Genomic DNA, 18,296 nt, shown 5'->3' with positions numbered 1-18,296 from the left:
CTGTCTGGACAGCCTCTCACCCGTGGCTGTCTCAATCGCTGGCAGAATCCGTCAGTGGGCGTTTCTTGGACTTCTTCCAGCAAAGAAGTTCTTTGACGCCTAGTCTCCTCCTACTCTCCCTGCGTGGAAGTCTTCTGCGCAGGGAGGGTGTAGGCAGCGGAGGACCCGTGCTCTCCCCGCTGGTCTCCAGCGAGGAGTCCTGGAGCCCCCTCGCTGATTCCCCCTTCTGCTCCCCTTCTCCACTGGTGCTACGCTGATTTCCTTCCCCAGCAGATGGGCTGCCTCTCTCCCTACTGGGACCCTCTCCGGCATCCCTCTGGAGCCTTCCCTCCGCCTCTGGCTCCTATGGCAGTTCCCTGACATCCGGGTATAAATAATATATTACTATTACTATTATTATTATTATTAAAGAAGCTGGACACAACATCTGGAATAGCTCAACTGGTAAAGCATGAGACTCTTAAGCTCAGAATTGTGGGTTTGAGCTCCACTTTGGGCAAAAGATTTCCACATTGCAGGGGGTTGGACTAGATGACCCAGCGTGGGGCTCGAACTCACGACCTTGAGATTTAAAGTCTCATGCTCTACCAACTGATGCCACCTTGTACCACTTTCACACTGTTATAAACTTTGTTTTGTTTTGTTATGGTCTGATGAGTAGGTACGAATAAATGAATATGAATCATCTATATGGATATTGTGGGATGTGAAACACAAGAGCAGTCAAGTACAACATTCCTAGAGTGAACATGTTTACACATGGGGAGGAATGTTTGTCCAGCCAGCAGGTAAACTTCCTGTTTCCTTCTGGGCTGGGACAGACTTCCTCTGCATGTGACTAGAGGTGGGTGTGGCCTCACCTGTGCAGGTAATGACAAAAGCATAGGGCGACGCTGGTCTGTGACCGTATTAATAAATTCATTCATTCATTCAAGCATAGGGCGGGGCAACCATCTCTCTCTCTCTTTTGACTATATGCATCAAAGAAGCAACATCTGCTTAGCCAAAGATGCTCTCAGCGCAAGGCTTCCAGCCAAGTGAGGACAAAGGGACTGTTTTCTTATGAGATAGTTTCTAGGTATATGTTACTTTTCTAAGGTAAGTCTGCCTTCTGGAATCCTATTGTGAACAGAATGATGTGTGAGTAAACCTTTTTATACTTTTATAGAAGAATGTGTCGTGTCTTATCTTTTATGAGGAAATAAGGGGAAAATACCAGAACAGTTATTATAGAGGTTTTAGCGTGCCTGAGCAAACACATCCGCTGCAAGTTTAAAAAGGGGGATGTTACTCTGCTAAATTGTGAACTTGTTAACACAAGTTGGAAAGGCTATAATCGAATAATATATCCTCTCCTGTATCCCTGAACATTCCCACAGATATAACATAGGCTGGGATCAATTTCATATGTGCCACTTTAAAAGCTTTCAAGCCTTTCTCCCTCTATTGGTGTGCATGTGTGAAAGACAGATACGCCATTTTAAATAGCCTTCTATACCAGTGATTGATGGTGATGCAGGAAAGTGAATTTACAACTGCATTTCAACTTCCCTGCACTTTTGGTACTGCCTGCGAACAGATGTTTTCTATCTGAAGCACATTTTTTAGTCCTCCACCCAGCATTCCCCCACCTCCTCCAGAAATGTACACACTCAAGAATGGTTTCCCCCACCCCCTTCACATTTTGACCTCCTCTCTCAGTACAGAAGTGTCTCTCCTTTGGTTACAGTGAGCAAACAAGAATTGGTTCCCTTACAAAATCCTCCTAGCTTTCCATGTCAGTGTTCATGCCCTTAGTTGCACCCTTAGTTGCACTCACTTCAATTTTCGGAGCTTAACTGAGGAGCCGAACTTTTGAAAAAGAGATGGGAAAGCTGTGCCCTTCCCTATGTTGTTGGACTCCAACTCCCATCAGTCTCAGCTGGCATGGCCAAGAGTCAGGGATGATGGGAGTTGTAGTCCAGCAACATTTGGAAGGCCACAGGTCCCCCTTCCTGGTTTCAAAACATTTACAGGGGAGATTTGCAGATCCTCCAAGTGTCCCTATTTTCCAGAGACATCGCTGATTTAGAGAAGCTGTCCTGGTTTCTGATTTGATCCTGGAATATCCCGCTTTTCCATAGGATGTCCCTATTTTCATTGGAGAGATGCTGGACGGTATGGTAAAGGTAAAGGGACCCCTGACCGTTAGGTCCAGTCATGGCCGACTCTGGGGTTGCGGCGTTCATCTCGCTTTACCGGCTGAGGGAGTCGGCGTTTGTCTGCAGACAGCTTCCGGGTCATGTGGCCGGCATGACTAAACCACTTCTGGCGAACCAGAGCAATGCAAGGAAACACCATTTAACTTCCCACTGGAGTGGTACCTATTTATCTACTTGCACTGTGTGTTTTCGAACTGCTAGGTTGGCAGGAGCAGGGACCGAGCAACGAGAGCTCACCCCATCATGGGGATTCGAACCACCGACCTTCTGATCGGCAAGCCCCAGGCTCTGTGGTTTAACCCACAGCACCACCTGTGTCCCTTGGAGGGTATGGTTGGATGCGCCTATTTTCACTGGAGGGTATGGAGTTATCTGACCCCCTCCCAAGCCATCTGAAGGCAATCCTGTACAGTGGTACCTTGGTACTCGAATGACTTGACTCCTGAACAAATCGGCTCCTGAATGCCGCAAACCCAGAAGTGTTCTGGTTTGTGAACATTTTTCGGAAGTCGAACATCTGACACGGCTTCCACTTGAGTGCAGGAAGCTCCTGCACCCAACTGGAAGACACACCTTGGTTTTCAAACATTTCGGGAATCGAACGGACTCTTGGAATGGATTAAGTTCAAGAACCAAGGTACCATTGTATAGGGAAGTTTTTTATAATGTTTAATGTTTTATTATGTTTTTATATATTTCGGAAGCTGCCTAGAGAGGCTGAGGCAACCCAGAAAGAGATGTGGGGTATAAATAGTAAAATTATCATTATGGAATGGGATTTTCAAGGGGGAAATGTTGGAGGGTGTGGATTTGATAGGTGGGAGAAGGGTTAAGCACCCCTCCCAACTTGTCAGTTTTCATCTGCAAATGCTGCTCCCTGAATTATAAACAAAACACGACATTGAGGACCCTGCATTTCCCTTGTAACATCATTGTACATTTCCTCCTTGAATATATTTTAAAATTATAAGTTTCCCCTATAAAACCTCTTCAGTAGATTGACCGTGTTAAATTAGCAAGATTTCTCTAGAAGTCACAGTGGTACCTCGGGTTAAGTACTTAATTCGTTCCAGAGGTCCATTCTTAACCTGAAATTGTTCTTAACCTGAAGCACCATTTTAGCTAATGGGGCCTCCTGCTGCCGCCACACAATTTCTGTTCTCATCCTGAAGCAAAGTTCTTAACCTAAGGTACTATTTTGGGTTAGCTGAGTCTGTAACCTGAAGTGTATGTAACCAGAAGCATATGTAACCTGAGGTACCACTGTATTTGATTTTTCCCTTAGCATCAGTGAAAGGAGAGGCTAATGACCAAGATTAAGCCACAAAAAAATTATTTTTTGGGGTGGTTGCTTTTCTATATCTTGCAGATGTAGAGGAATCATTTGCCCCAAGTAGTAAACCCTCATTTACAGCCCCATTTCCCCTGTGCTAGGATTCCACATTCTTCAAGATGTTTCAGGAAGTATCTTACAGATAGAAGGGTTGTGCGTGTGTCCTTTTAAACTGGTGGGTGGGTAAGGAATCATTCCACAATAACATTTGCTATTCTCAAACATTTCCAATGATTCCCCATGCTGACTGTTGGTGAAGGTATTTGCATGTGTTGGCAAAGTTAGCGGAGTCTTAATTCCATGCATGTTTCTAACATTAAAACTGTATTTATCTTGGAAAGATGCAAATGTTCTGTGTACTCAGTAAACATAAGTGACCTCCTCAGTATGGAAAAGGACTTGCAGTTCAGCAAATGTGTCAGAATAAAACAGCAACCCCTTAATGATCTATTTGGGCTTCCTAAAAGTTTCAAATAATGCAGGTACTTTCCTGCATGCCTTACCAACTCCCCCAGTATGCTACTATATTTCTAAATCAATGGGTAGCCAGTAAAAGTCTAAATGTATCTACTCAGAAGTAACCCCTATTTTAATATTGCATGTACTTCTTGTTTTATAAGCCGCCCAGCAAATGTGTGCAGCCAAATGAACCCAGTAAGAAATAAGCTTAACTAAATAAACGGAGTTCAATGGGAATTTCTCCCAGGAATGTTTGTATAGGACGGCTCCCATACTATCCCTTTATTTAGAAATATGAAAGCTGAGAATGGGGGAACAGGTAAGGCAGACACACATACCAACGCCATTTCTCTCTGTGCGCAAGAAATATACAGTGGTACCTCGGGTTACATACGCTTCAGGTTACATACGCTTCAGGTTACACACTCCGCTAATCCAGAAATAGTGCTTCAGGTTAAGAACTTTGCTTCAGGATAAGAACAGAAATCGTGCTCCGGCGGCACAGCAGCAGCAGGTGGCCCCATTAGCTAAAGTGGTGCTTCAGGTTAAGAACAGACCTCCGGAATGAATTAAGTACTTAACCCGAGGTACCACTGTATCCTGTAAGATAGCTGCCCGTGGAATATCCTTGAATCTGTGAAGGACCATTGGCAGATTTCCCACCAAATACCCCTCACCATTTCCCATTTTATTCAGTGGCGTAGCGTGGGGGGTGCAGGGGGGGCCGGCCGCACCGGGCGCAACATCTGGAGGTTAGGGAAATCCACGGGTTAGGGGGCGCAAATCCACGGGTTAGGGGGTGCAAATCCATGGGTTAGGGGGCGCAAATTACTGGCCTTGCCCCGGGTGCTGATAGCCCACGCTACGCCACTGATTTTATTTACTTATTTTGTGATCGCCCCTGTTTTGCATGCTCCCTTCCAGTAACTCCGACAGCCAAGCTGCTGCCACACGTATTGCTCTGCTTTCCTTTGGATCACATCAGTGGGGCCGAGAGGGGGGAATCTTCTTATCTGGGCAGCCCAGGGCCTCCCTACGCACTGCTCAGGCTTGCACCCCCGAGAGGTCACTTTGATGCTGCCAAAGCAGCAAAAGCGACTCAGGAGGCAGCAGTTACGAGTTAGGCGCCTCTGCAGCCACAGCAGGTGCTGTGAATTGGTTTGACTTCATCACCCCTGGAGGCGCACTCCATTGTCTTTCGAGGCAGGTGGATGCCAACAATAGGTAGCTACTGCCAGTGTGGTGTAGTGGTTAAGAGCTGTAGTTGCGTAATCTGGTGAATCACTTCCCTGCTCCTCCACATGCAGCTGCTGGGTGACCTGGGCCAGTCGCACTTCTCTGAAGTCTCTCAGCCCCACTCACCTCACAGAGTGTTTGTTGTGGGGGAGGAAGGGAAAGGAGATTGTTAGCCGCTTTGGGTGGTGATAAAGCGGGATATCAAATCCAAACTCTTCTCCCCTATGGTGTACCAGAATAATGCTATTTTCAGTGGTACCTCGGTATTCGAATGCCTCCGTAGCAGAACATTTCAGAACTCGAACGCCGCTTCCGTTTTGAGTTTTCCATATTGAAGCTTCCATTTTGAGGCTTCCGTTTTCAGTTTTCAAACATTTCAGAACTCGAAAGGACTTCCGGAATGGATTACGTTCGAAAACCGAGGTACCACTGTACTACCACCCTTTTGCTCTTCCTCTTTCTCTCCCCACTCCCCTAATTGTTCTCTGCTGCACCGTTGGCACTCTTATTTTCCATAAACTGCTTTATTACAATCAAGCGGTACATAAATCTTGTGAAATAATGACGTTGTGAAACAAATATTTCAAGCTCCTTGGGGCAAGGATCTGCCTTTTTGCACTGGTGGTGTAACAAGGTCGCCGTTTTTCTGAACCTTAATCCGTACATGTTCACTCCTTGTGTTTTAGGCTTACAGACACTGAATGAGTGTTTGGAGAGAAAATGTAAGGAAAGCACTGTAGCTGTTTCTGGGCTGTGCCCCTTAACCTACATTGTAGGGTAATTGCGAGGCCCTGAAATGTCCTCGCACGGAAGGCTGTGCAAAAGGTGAACGTGCCAACTGGGCTGATTTCCTGAGCAAAAAAAAGATCTTCTCTCTTCCATTACATTTACGAGGCTGTAGGGAAACCCCCGTCAATGCACACATTATATTTCATTATGCAAATATAAAAATCTTCCAGGTTTGTTGCCTGTGGATGTTGGCAGGTATGAAGGGGATTTAACAGAAATGAGGAAGTGGTTCTCACCAACGAAGTATATTCTGGATTGCTTGCCACCCTACACTGTATTTTAAAAAACGAACCGTAAACCCACTCAGGATTTCGAAACAGCTGCAAGAATTTGCAAGGTGTAGGCTTGTTTTGCCTCCCTGGCGTTTATTCCACCATCTTGCCCTTAGGTTTTTGCTGTGAGCATTTCTTACCTAAGGTCTTGTGCAAGCATTCATTGCTTCCATGAGATGTAATTGCCTTTTGGCATTCTGCGAGATCGGCTTTGCCAGAACGGTGTTGCAGCTCGAATCCGTGGCTCATGCGTTACTCCTCTGCAGGTTAACTGACCACCCCTTAATTAGGAATTGAATTAATTCAGATCTGTATGCTAGGCAAACGTGTTCCGAAATGATTTTATTTGGAAACCAGCACAACAAGGGTAGCTGAACAGCCTGTGATATAGGTAGAAAAGAGGTACCAGAGCTATAATAATAATAATAATAATAATAATAATAATAATAACAACAACAACAACAACAACAACAATAATAAAATTATTATTTATACCCCGCCCATCTGTCTGAATTTCCCCAGCCACTCTGGACGGCTTCCAAAGAAGTGTTAAAAACAATACAGCATTAAATATTAAAAACTTCCCTAAACAGGACTGCCTTCAGATGTCTTTTAAAGATAGCTGCTTATTTCCTTCACATCTGAAGGGAGGGCGTTCCACACGATGGGCACCACCACCGAGAAGGCCCTCTGTCTGGTTCCCTGTAACCTCACTTCTCGCAATGAGGGAACTGCCAGAAGGCCCTCGGCGCTGGATCTCAGTGTCTGGGCTGAATGATGGGGGGCGGAGATGCTCCTTCAGGTATACAGGACAGAGGCTGTTTAGGGCTTTAAAGGTCAGCACCAACACTTTGAATTGTGCTCGGAAACGTACTGGGAGCCAATGCAGATCTCTCAAGACCGGTGCTATGTGGTCCGGGTGGCCACTCCCAGTCACCAGTCTAGCTGCCACATTCTGGATTAGTTGTAGTTTCCAGGTGACCTTCAAAGGTAGCCCCACACAGAGTGCTTTGTAATAGTCCAAGCGAGAGCATGCACCACTCTGGCAAGACAGTCCACAGGCAGGTATGGTCTCAGCCTGCGTACCAGATAGAGCTGGTAGGCAGCCGCCCTGGACACAGAATTGACCTGCGCCTCCATGGACAGCTGTAAGTCCCAAATGACTCCCAGGTTGCGCACCTGGTACTTCAGGGGCACAGTTGCCCCATTCAGGACCAGGGAGTCCCCCACACCCACCCACCCCCGGTCCCCCAAGAATAGTACTTCTGTCTTGTCACGATTCAACCTCAATCTGCTGGCCGCCATCCATCCTCCAACAATCCCCATTGTTGCGTTGGGAGGGGTTGTGTGTGTGCCTTTTCTGTATATTGTAATGACTGATGCAAATCCAGCTCGACTCTCCACATAAGACTGAAGGACCACACATATCTGCTATTTGGGTCCCTGAAGCACAGATTCACACAAAGCGGCAAAACGCTCTTGCAGGTTATTAACAGGATTTTTTTATTTGAAGTGCATATGCAGAACAAAGGCACAGGGCGATCAGTACGCAACCTGTACACAGTAGTCAGGGTGCGCCCCCTTTATATAGATTTGCAAAATAGAATACCACCTGATCTCTTGTAAGTCACCTGATTTCTTGTAAGTCACCTGATTTCTGGGAAATCGAAACTTATAATAAGTTCCTATATTACCATATAAGGTCTTGGTCTTCTCTCCCTCCTTCCTGCAACCTCCCTCATCCTGGTATGACAATAAATCATTGTTCTTTATCTCTATCTGCCCAGGCTAGACATTCTAACGAGGGGCCCATTTGCAATGTAACATTTAAGCATGTCCTTCAATAATAGAACAATTATATTGTAATATGCTCCTTCAAGACTACCCTGTGTGATCCAGTTCGGCAAAAGCCAGAGCGTTCCGTACTGGGAGTGGGAGGCAACGTTTGCTTTCATTGCAACAGCACACCAAAGCGCAGCAATGCCATTTCCACATAGTGGTGAATGGTATCCACTATTCATACAATGGTATGTAAAAGACAGTGAAGAGGTACACACAGAAACACTCCTGTGGTGTGGCTAAGCCAGCACTCTGTGTAAACAGTACGTAGGAGCACGAGCTGAATGTTAGAATCTTTCTTGCAACCTGATCCTCTATTCAGAAGGCAGAATGATTTTATTTAAGCTTCCTTTGAGATTACAGTCTTAGTCAAGTTAGAGTGTGACAAAATGAAAATGTTGGGTTTGTGCGTACATCAGAGGTTAAGGGCCAGTCTTTCAAAATAGGCCTATCTCATTATGCTACTTATTTTTATTCTTTTTAAAACAGCTCAACAAGGTTCTAGTATTCCTGTCATCCCTGATTGGCTATACAGTGGTATCTCGGATTACATACGCTTCAGGTTACATACGCTTCAGGTTACAGACTCCGCTAATCCAGAAATAGTGCCTCGGGTTAAGAACTTTGCTTCAGGATGAGAACAGAAATCATGCGGCGGTGGCACGGCGGCAGCGGGAGGCCCCATTAGCTAAAGTGGTTCTTCAGGTTAAGAGCAGTTTCAGGTTAAGAACAGACCTCCAGAACGAATTAAGTACTTAACCCGAGGTACCACTGTACTGGCTGGGGCTTATGGGAGTTGGAATCCCAACACCATCCGCAGGGCCACAGGCTCCCTGATCCTAGTCAGTAATGAAATAAAACCTCAGGCACAATTTTTATTTTTGAAGGGAACCGTCCACGAAAAGGCAGCTATGAATTTGGCTCTGCTAGCAGGAGAAGGTAGCAAGGCAGGTCATTCTGTAATATTTCAGCGGCTGAAAACAGAAGGATGTTGGGTGATAGTCTTTTTTCTTTTCTTTTTCTTTTAAAAGATATTTCATGGTGTTTGAGCAAGGTCTGAGAAAACATGCCTGCAATGAGGCCTAAGCCAGAAGCCACATTAAAAAAAGAAAAAAGAAAACAAGCCCTCCAGAATATAATTTTGGAAAGCCTCAACATATTTTTGGAGGCAGGCTCAGCTCGTGGTTTTGGAATATTTGAGAACAGCCGTGCTGCAGATGAGGGTTGTTTTCATTGGGATTTCGTGGTAGCTCCAATTCTGCATTCAGCTTTAAAGCGTATGATCCTATAGGAATTCCCCATATAACCTGTGACGGTATGCCTTTATATCTGCTTGCTAATCCCAACCCTCCCAAACTCCAGCATCAAATTAGAGACCAAGTGTCAAGGATACAGGAGTGCCGTAGACTCCAGCAGAGCAGAGGTGGTGTGAATTCACACTGAGAAATGTTTTGGAAAATAAATGATTGGCATGGACCCTGGGCATTTGCTAGGTGGCATTTGTTAAGTGAGATTTTAACTTTGCCACTTCCTACCTTGCAACATTCCCCCCACATCCCCTAAAGCATGCTCAGCCTCATCAGAACCATTTGGAATGTGGTAGAATTCCTGTGCATGCGGAAAATATATTCTGCATGCACAAACTTGTACATTTTACAGGCGTACCTTGGATCTCGAATGCCTTGCGAGTCAAACATTTTGGCTCCCAAATGCGGCAAACCCAGAAGTGACTGCTCCAGTTTGCAAATGTTCTTTGGAACCCGAACGTCCAATGCAGCTTTCGTGGTTTCTGATTGGCTGCAGGAGCTTCCTGCTGCCAATTGAAAGCCATGCCTTGCTTTCTAAAAATTTTGGAAGTCGAACAGTCTTCCAGAACGGGTTCTGTTTGACTTCTAAGGTACCAGTGTACAGTGCATTTCTATCCCACCAAGGAGGGACGCGGGTGGTGCTGTGGATTAAACCACAGAGTCTAGGACTTGCCGATCAGAAGGTCGGCGGTTCGAATCCCCGTGACAGGGTGAGCTCCCATTGCTCAGTTCCTGCTCCTGCCAACCTAGCAGTTCAAAAGCACCTCAAAGTGCAAGTAGATAAATAGGTACCACCCCGGCGGGAAGGTACACGGCGTTTCTGTGCGCTGCTCTGATTCTCCAGAAGCGGCTTAGTCATGCTGGCCACATGACCCGGAAGCTGTACGCCGGCTCCCTCGGCCAATAAAGCGAGATGAGCGCCATAACCCCAGAGTTGGCCACGATTGGACCTAACGGTCAGGGGTCCCTTTACCTTTACCTTTATCCCACCAAGGAACTCAAGATAGCATACATAGCAACTCCCCGCTTTATCTCCACAACACCCCTGTGAAGTATCTTAGGCCGAGAGATAATGAATGACTGAGGGTCACCCAGTGGACTTCATGGGTGAGTGAGAATTTGAACCTGAGCAGGCTTGGTGGCCACCGTCGTCCCTTTGTTGCTCCCCCAACCTCCTCTCCAGTTGCAATACTGCTTCCACTTCCTCCAACCACATTGCAGGCGTTACCACGACTTCCTCTTCTCCTTCTCAGCGGTGTGACATCTGTCTGCCAATAGCAGGGTGGGATGACAACAGAGAGGAGATTGAGCAGTCCAACACCCATTGAGATTGGTGTGTGCTTGTGTTAGAAAGACACACAAAACCCCCACCCACTTCAATGCCCTGTCCTACATCTGTATAGTACTGTACTTGTCATCAAGGTCCTCTCCACACCATGCATTTAAAACACAAGGCTTCCTCACAAGAAACTTGGGAACTGTAGGATGCTGGAATTGTAGCTCAGTGAGAGGAGACTACGGTTCCCATAATTCTTGCAGGGGGGAGCTGTGTGTTTTAAATATGCATTTAATATCTTTTAAATGTATGGTGTGGGTATGACTCAGCTCTGCTTGCTCTCAAACACAAATCAGCCTAAGAACTCTGTGTATTACAGTAATGTTTTAACACATGGTTTCTATTAGCTTTCCTGTGTCAAGGGAACGTAACTCCTGTGTCGAAAAAAGGGGTGACCTTTCTAGATCAGGGGAAGGAGAAAAGTAGCTAGTGAGATATTTCTGGGTGATTTGCAGTAGATTAGCCAGGTTTCTGCTTAATGTGCACAAATTTGCAAAACATTTGTCTCTCATTAATATAATATATTTTGTGTGCCATTTTCACTAATTATGATATATGCCCATTTTCACTAATTATGACACTTCGACCTAATATACCCTAATTTTTGTACAGCTTACTTGGCTGGAGAGCTGTGTTGCAAAATTTGGAGAAGTGCCAGTTTCAAAGAATGGGTGTGTTTCAATTAGTATATTGTGCAAAGTAGGTACGTTTTCTTTTAAATGAAAACAGAATGGAATTTCTTCCCCATTCCCTAGCCCTGTGGCAGCTGAGGCAAGGCAACAGAGTGGAAAGAGCACTTGTCTAAAAGCTTCCAGAGATGTTAGGTCAGTTGAGCATCTTTGAACCTGCAGTGCACCCTGAACCAGGAATCAGGCCATAAGCCAAGGGCGGGGAATCTGTGACCCTTCACATGTGGTTGCACTCCATCTCCCATCAGCTCCAGCAAGCATAGTCAACGGCCAAGGATGGTGGGAGCTGGAGTCCAGCAACATCCCTGCAAAGGGATATCAGATGGGGATAATAATAATAATAATAATAATAATAATAATAGTAATTTATTTATACCCCGTCCATCTGGCTGGGCTTCCCCAGCCACTCTAGGCGGTTTCCAACAAAATATTTAAATACATCAAACATTAAAAGCTTCCCTAAACAGGGCTGCCTTCAGATGTCTTCTAGAAGTCTGGTAGTTGTTGTTCTCTTTGACATCTGGTGGGAGGGCGTTCCACAGGGCGGGTGCCACTACCAAGAAGGCCCCCTGCCTGGTTCCCTGTAACTTGGCTTCTCGCAGTGAGGGTACCGCCAGAAGGCCCTCGGCGCTGGTCCTCAGTGTCCGGGCAGAACAATGGGGGTGGAGACGCTCCTTCAGATATACTGGACCAAGGCCAACACTTTGAATTGTGCTCAGACTGTGACCTAGACCTGCAAGAAACATAAGTCATAAGCCAGAGTCTTAAAACCTTCCTGGGCAGATTCATCCATTGGCCAATGAAGAGACTCTTGCTTATCTGTCGTCAGCCATCTTGCCTTGTCTTCACGTTCACACAACTTGACATAAACTTCATGGAGGATCAGTCACTATCCATGACGGCAATGTTGTACCTCCACTGTCAGAGGGAGTATGTCTCTGAATACCATTTGCTGGGAATCACATACCTGAACTTACCTTTTATGTGAACGGTCATCTCTCCAACAATACCCGCTTTTATATTCTTCCATGTTGCCACCCACAAAAGAAACACCTGTGTTATGTTTCAGTTTAAGTGCATGTTTATGTTACTACCTTTTCGTTGGTACTTAATTGAAAAAAATCAATAATCAATTATTTTTTCAAAACCCAATGAGGAGTGTGCTATTGCACTCAGGTCCTGCTCATAGGCATGTGCAGAGGGTATGTGTGGTTGTGTTGTATGGAGTGGCAACCCAGCCCCCTCAGCTGCCAGGATTCTCCTGAGGACGAATCACGGTTGCCCACAGTTGTGACCTTTAGATAAAAAAAGCTTACAGCCATCAACGTTCAACCCTTCCCACCATGACCCACAAAATTTAGGAGATGTGGTTTGTTGTTTAGTCGTTTAGTCGTGTCCGACTCTTCGTGACCCCATGGACCAAAGCATGCCAGGCACTTCTGTCTTCCACTGCCTCCCGCAGTTTGGTCAAACTCAGGCTGGTAGCTTTGAGAACACTGTCCAACCATCTCGTCCTCTGCTGTCCCCTTCTCTTTGTGCCCTCCATCTTTCCCAAAATCAGGGTCTTTTCCAGGGAGTCTTATGTTATCATGATGTGGCCAAAGTATGGGAGCCTCAGCTTCAGGATCTGTCCTTCCAGTGAGCACTCAGGGCTGATTTCCTTCAGAATGGATAGGTTTGATCTTCTTGCAGTCCATGGGACTCTCAAGAATCTCCTCCAACACCATAATTCAAAAGCATCAATTTTTCGGCGATCAGCCTTCTTTATGGTCCAGCTCTCACTTCCAGAGATGTGGTAGGTATATAGAAATCTCTCACATTTGGGCAGTCAAACCACAGAAGCCTCAGAGCTGGAAAGTCAAGTTATAGTTTGATGGGGAAAAAATAATGTCCTTTATGATTGAGTATGCATTCAGCAAATGTTCACCTTAAAAAAATATCTAGAAAGAAATGTGCTTTGGATGCCTTGCTTGGGGGCTTCCCATAGGCATCTGTTTAGCCACAGGATGTTGGATGAGATTGGTCTTTGGCCTGATTCGGCAGGCTGTTCTTATTTGGGACTGAAAGTGAGCAACAAACTAGCACCCGATATATTGCTTTCCGCAATATATCTTCTGACTGCTCTGATCCAGTTTCCTTCCCTTCTTCCTTTGAGCCATGCTCATGCATGTGGCATGAGCTCAGCCTAGAGGAGCAGCAAAGTCTTTCTTGTCTCTCATTTAAAATAAAATGCAAAAATTGACAGCTCACTTTATCATCTCGGTGTCTCCAGACCTTTCCTTCCCCGCCCCATATGCAAAGCAGAGAGAGGTTTGGCGGAGGACAGCCAGAGCTAACACACAATGTGCCTGCAAAAAAAAAAGAGAGCAAAGGCGTCTGCCATCAATTGCCTCCATGGATGGGAAAACAAGAAATCTGCTCTCTTGACACCGGACCTGTAGGGGAAATCACAAAAATATACACTGCCCAGGGTTTTCTTTTCTCAAGGCTCATCCAACCGCACGTTTATGAGCAGAAAGGGACTACTTAGAATAACACCAAGTAGCATTATAAACATGCAAACTCATAACAAGCAACCAGATGCAATTTTCACCAGCATGTGAAAATACCGCAATACCGTTTCCCCTTCAATACACAGAGCCAGTCTACGCAAATAATCAGCCATAAATACATACAAAAAAAGAGAGTTATATACGGCCTCCTCGAGGGCAAGGCCGTTCACTATAAATGTGAAGCTCCTTGCGGAGATCACCAGGGTGGAAAGAAGAGTGTCAGCCATGCTAAAACTTCTTGCAAAGATCTGTGCCAGAGGGGTGGGGGTGGGTGGGGGGACATCCCATGTCTCCTTGCTAATCGTGGAATGAGATGTCAGCTGCTGGGAGCCTGTGCAGTTCTGACATCTGCTGGAGAGAACCAGAGCTTCCCAGCCATATGTCATAAACCCAATAAGTCTGGACGCTAATGGGGAGTTGCTTTTTCCTCAAGCTCTCAACTGAGGTCAATTTTCCTGCTGTTCCCGGGGTGCTCTGTAATTCTACCATTCCACATGAAGCAAAAGGAAAATATTCTTCCCCTGGAAGAGAACCCCTGCCTCCTAAATATATATATATGCAGATCTGAACAAATGAGCTTGTTTCACAGTTTGAATTGCTATAACCCTGATTAGTTTTGCAGGGTTTTGTTTTTTTAAATAACAATAAAATGTAAGACCTTTTGATCTGCAGGATTTGGGATTAAAGGGAATAAGGTTTATGAAACTAGGAAGATTTGCAAGGGGGAACCAAAAGTTGTGGATAAGCGATTGGGTAAAGTGAAGAGGACCCAGCCCACAGAAGGCAAAGCAATGGGCATCTTTATTGTAAGGCTGGGGAAACTATGGTCCTTCAGATATTGTTGGACACAATTTTCCATCAATCCCAACCAGCATGGCCAACGATCAGGGGTGTCAAGACCTATGTGGAGGGTCATAGCTTCCCCATCCCTAGCCTAAAAAGTTAAAATGGGGAGGGGATCCATTCTGGAATACATTTAGGGGTGGCAGCTGGGGGAGTGAAAATGCACTTCAGATAGAACAGATCTGTTCATAGGAGATACAAAAAAAGACTGAAATGGAATTGGCACTGGCACTGGCAGGAAGAGGAGGAGGAGGAGAATTAATGCTATGATCTAAAGGAAAGAGCCAGTATTTTATACTGGATTTCTGTTAGCAACAAAAACCCAGAACAGAGCAGAACTTTCTGACCAAAAAGTATGTGCCATGAAAATTTGAATTTTCATGATGTTGCGTTCTGTAGCTATTAATTAAAAACAAACAAACATCGGTTCTCGCCTGGTTAAGATTGCCAGATTTAAAACTGGAGAACATTCATGCACCCTCCCCATCAGGGGTAGTCAATGTAGTGCCCTCCAGATGTTGTGGACTACAGTTCTCATGATCCCTGATCCTTGGGCATGACAGCTGAGGCTGATGTGAACTGCAATCCAGAATCTGGAGGGTGCCATATTTGCTCCCCCTGCTCTGAATTTTCCAATGCCGTAAGAAGTAAAGTGGCCATGGCCTCTCCTGTCCCTCCCCTCCCCAGCCCTGTCATTTACCCTTCTCTGCAGCCTGCAGACTGATCGGGTCTTCAGGTGTGCCATACATCAAGTTGGTGGTGCTATGTTTGTGTGTGTATGTAGCAACTGGGAAGCAACAGGCAATGGAATCTGTGACTGCCTTGTCCCCTGATGCATTGAAAGATTTAATGGTGTATGGCTGTTTCCCGGCTTTGAAACGTATTGCCTAGAATATACCCAACCTTGAATATGACATGATGAATAGATGTGGGAAGAGCCATTCGGCTCAGAGAAGTGTGGTGTTCCCAGAGAGATCCAAGGATGCTTTAAAGGCTCCAAAGAACAGGGGAAGAACAGGCTTTTGATCTACACTGGAAAATTCTGAGATAATTCAGCCCAAGTCCTATGCCTATGTTTTTTTTTTTTAAAAAAAATAATATTTATTAAAATTTCAAAGAAATTACAAAAATAGAAAAAAGAAAAGAAAAAATAAGAAAAAGGACAAAAAATGCAAAATACAAAAAAACAAAAACAGTTAAAAACAAATCAGTACCTATGGTAGCCAATGTGATTCACTCCAGATGCTTTTGGACTCGAATTCCCATCAGCCTGAGCCAGCATGGGCACTGGACAATGATGGGAATTGTAGTCTGTAATATCTGGAGGGCACCATGTTGGTTTCCTCTGCCCCACACGGAATGCCTCCCATCTCTCAAATGTAGGCCATTTATCCTTTCTGTTTTGGGATTTCTTACTGCTGCTGTGCAGATGAGGGGATCCACCCTGAGAGAATGGAGAGGTGTGTGTTGCAAAGCTGGGAATTGGTCCAGGAGTCCAAAGCCTCTGGCTCCAACCCCTTGCTTTTCCATTGTCCCCTGGGCCATCTGCCTGGGGCAACTGTTGCTGCACATGTTTCCTTCCACAGTTTCAGTTGGTGATGCATGGAAACTGCATCTTCCTTATCGGGAGAAGATGCAGGCTTGGGCAGTGGATGAGACAAGAGAACGATAAAAGCTGGATATTGCTCTGGTGTAGAATCTTGGAAGTTTTTTTGTCGTATTTGAAAGATCGTTTCAAGGACGTGAGGGAGAGAGAAAATGAAATAAAAAGTGGCTGGGCGGGTGGAGGGGGGAGAAGGGAAGCAACAACAGGCGGGAAACCAGCTGTGGAACATCTGCATTGTATTAGGAACATGTGGATCCCTTCAGACAAGTTGCACACTTCTGAAGGCTGCTAAATCCACCCCTTTCCAAGAGGGTGCAAACCTTCACCCCACCCTATCCCAATGCAGGCGACAGTCCAGCTCTATTAAAAGCAGCCGCCCGTTATAAGTAGCAGTTGAAAGGGTCTGGATGGGAATTCACCTTACTTAACACGGCTCGATTTAGACTGGGGGTTTGGCAACGCATCTCTACGAGAAACAAGCCTGTTCCCAAACTGATGGTGTAACCGTTGCTAGAAGATGAGAGGATTTGATAGTTGTCTTGTTTTTGTCTGGTTGCGCCAGAAAAATCACTTTTATAATCTGATTATTCAGAATAATGAAATGTCTTTTAGTATAGGGAAATATCACAAAGAGAAAAGGTGCCTGTCTATATCAGAAATGGTAAAATACAGTAGGATGTGCTACTTATTTGTCGTTATAAGGAGGGTTTTTGTTTTTAAGGATTGAATCATAGAATCATAGAGTTGGAAGAGACCACAAGGGCCATCGAGTCCAACCCCCTGCCAAGCAGGAAACACCATCAGAGCACTCCTGACATATGGTTGTCAAGCCTCTGCTTAAAGACCTCCAAAGAAGGAGACTCCACCACACTCCTTGGCACAAATTCCACTGTTGAACAGCTCTTACTGTCAGGAAGTTCTTCCTAATGTTTAGGTGGAATCTTCTTTCTTGTAGTTTGGATCCATTGCTCCGTGTCCGCTTCTCTTGAGCACCAGAAAACAACCTTTCTCCCTCCTCGATGTGACATCCTTTTATATATTTGAACATGGCTATCATATCATTCTTTTCCCTGGAAGATGTCAAGAAGCAGTGATTTCAACGATTCCTCAAAGAGGAACGAGATTAAACAATTGCTAGGAAGAGATGCAATGGAAAAGATAGACTCATTTTAATTAATAAGCACAACTAAAGGTTCCTTGATTTCAATAGTTCTGCTCTGTGTAGCAGTAGCATTTGGATATAACCCCTAATGTTTTTTTACTGGGTTCCCTAGGCAAAACAGATCATGGACTATACCATTGCAGAATAGATGCTAGGGATTGATTGTGTGGCTGAATGCTCCTGATATAAAGTGTGTGGGGTTGTACATAGAGAACTAGGTATAGAAGAGAAGGGAATTTTTTGTCTAGTTTCCTCCCTGACATTCTCCTTTTCCAAGTGTGTGTGTATGAATACTAAGTCACAGGGGAGCTTTCAGTCATGCAATCTGCCATTTGCCCCCATAGTACAGTCCAGGAAGGGAGTGACAACAGGGCAAATCATCTGTTTAGAAATTTGCTGAATTTTGTTGTGCTCATTCTTAGCATTCAGAGATAATTCCCAATATTTGTGATGTTATCTTTTTTAAAAAAAGAAAAGAAAAGTGTGGTTTATAGGTTCAGCACCACTAATCTGACAAGCATATGGTGCCCAACCATTTATTTATCTGTAACCCACATAATTTGGCGGAATCCTGGGTCACACCCCAAAGTGTCCCCATAGATCTTTCTGAGTGCAAACTACTGGGACATTTCCCCAGGATAATGTATGGGTATATCCATACAACCTCCCACT

The 18,296-nt window shown here is 45.1% G+C and overlaps 1 long non-coding RNA gene across 1 annotated transcript; it reads right to left on the bottom strand.

Moving 5' to 3' along the window:
* Positions 1 to 10,180: 10,180 nt before the first annotated feature.
* LOC310840016 lies at positions 10,181 to 17,100 on the bottom strand. The gene is made up of 3 exons (XR_014561761.1): positions 16,071 to 17,100; positions 14,184 to 15,926; positions 10,181 to 10,704 (listed from the first exon to the last, which is right to left on the bottom strand). It is a non-coding gene; the product is annotated as an uncharacterized lncRNA (long non-coding RNA).
* Positions 17,101 to 18,296: the final 1,196 nt, after the last annotated feature.

Source organism: Podarcis gaigeae (genome assembly GCF_964106915.1).
Source record: "Podarcis gaigeae genome assembly, chromosome: 2".
Lineage (NCBI taxonomy): Eukaryota > Metazoa > Chordata > Lepidosauria > Squamata > Lacertidae > Podarcis > Podarcis gaigeae.
The sequence above is the reverse complement of the archived record's forward strand: the minus strand, read 5'-3'. Positions and strand labels throughout refer to the sequence as shown.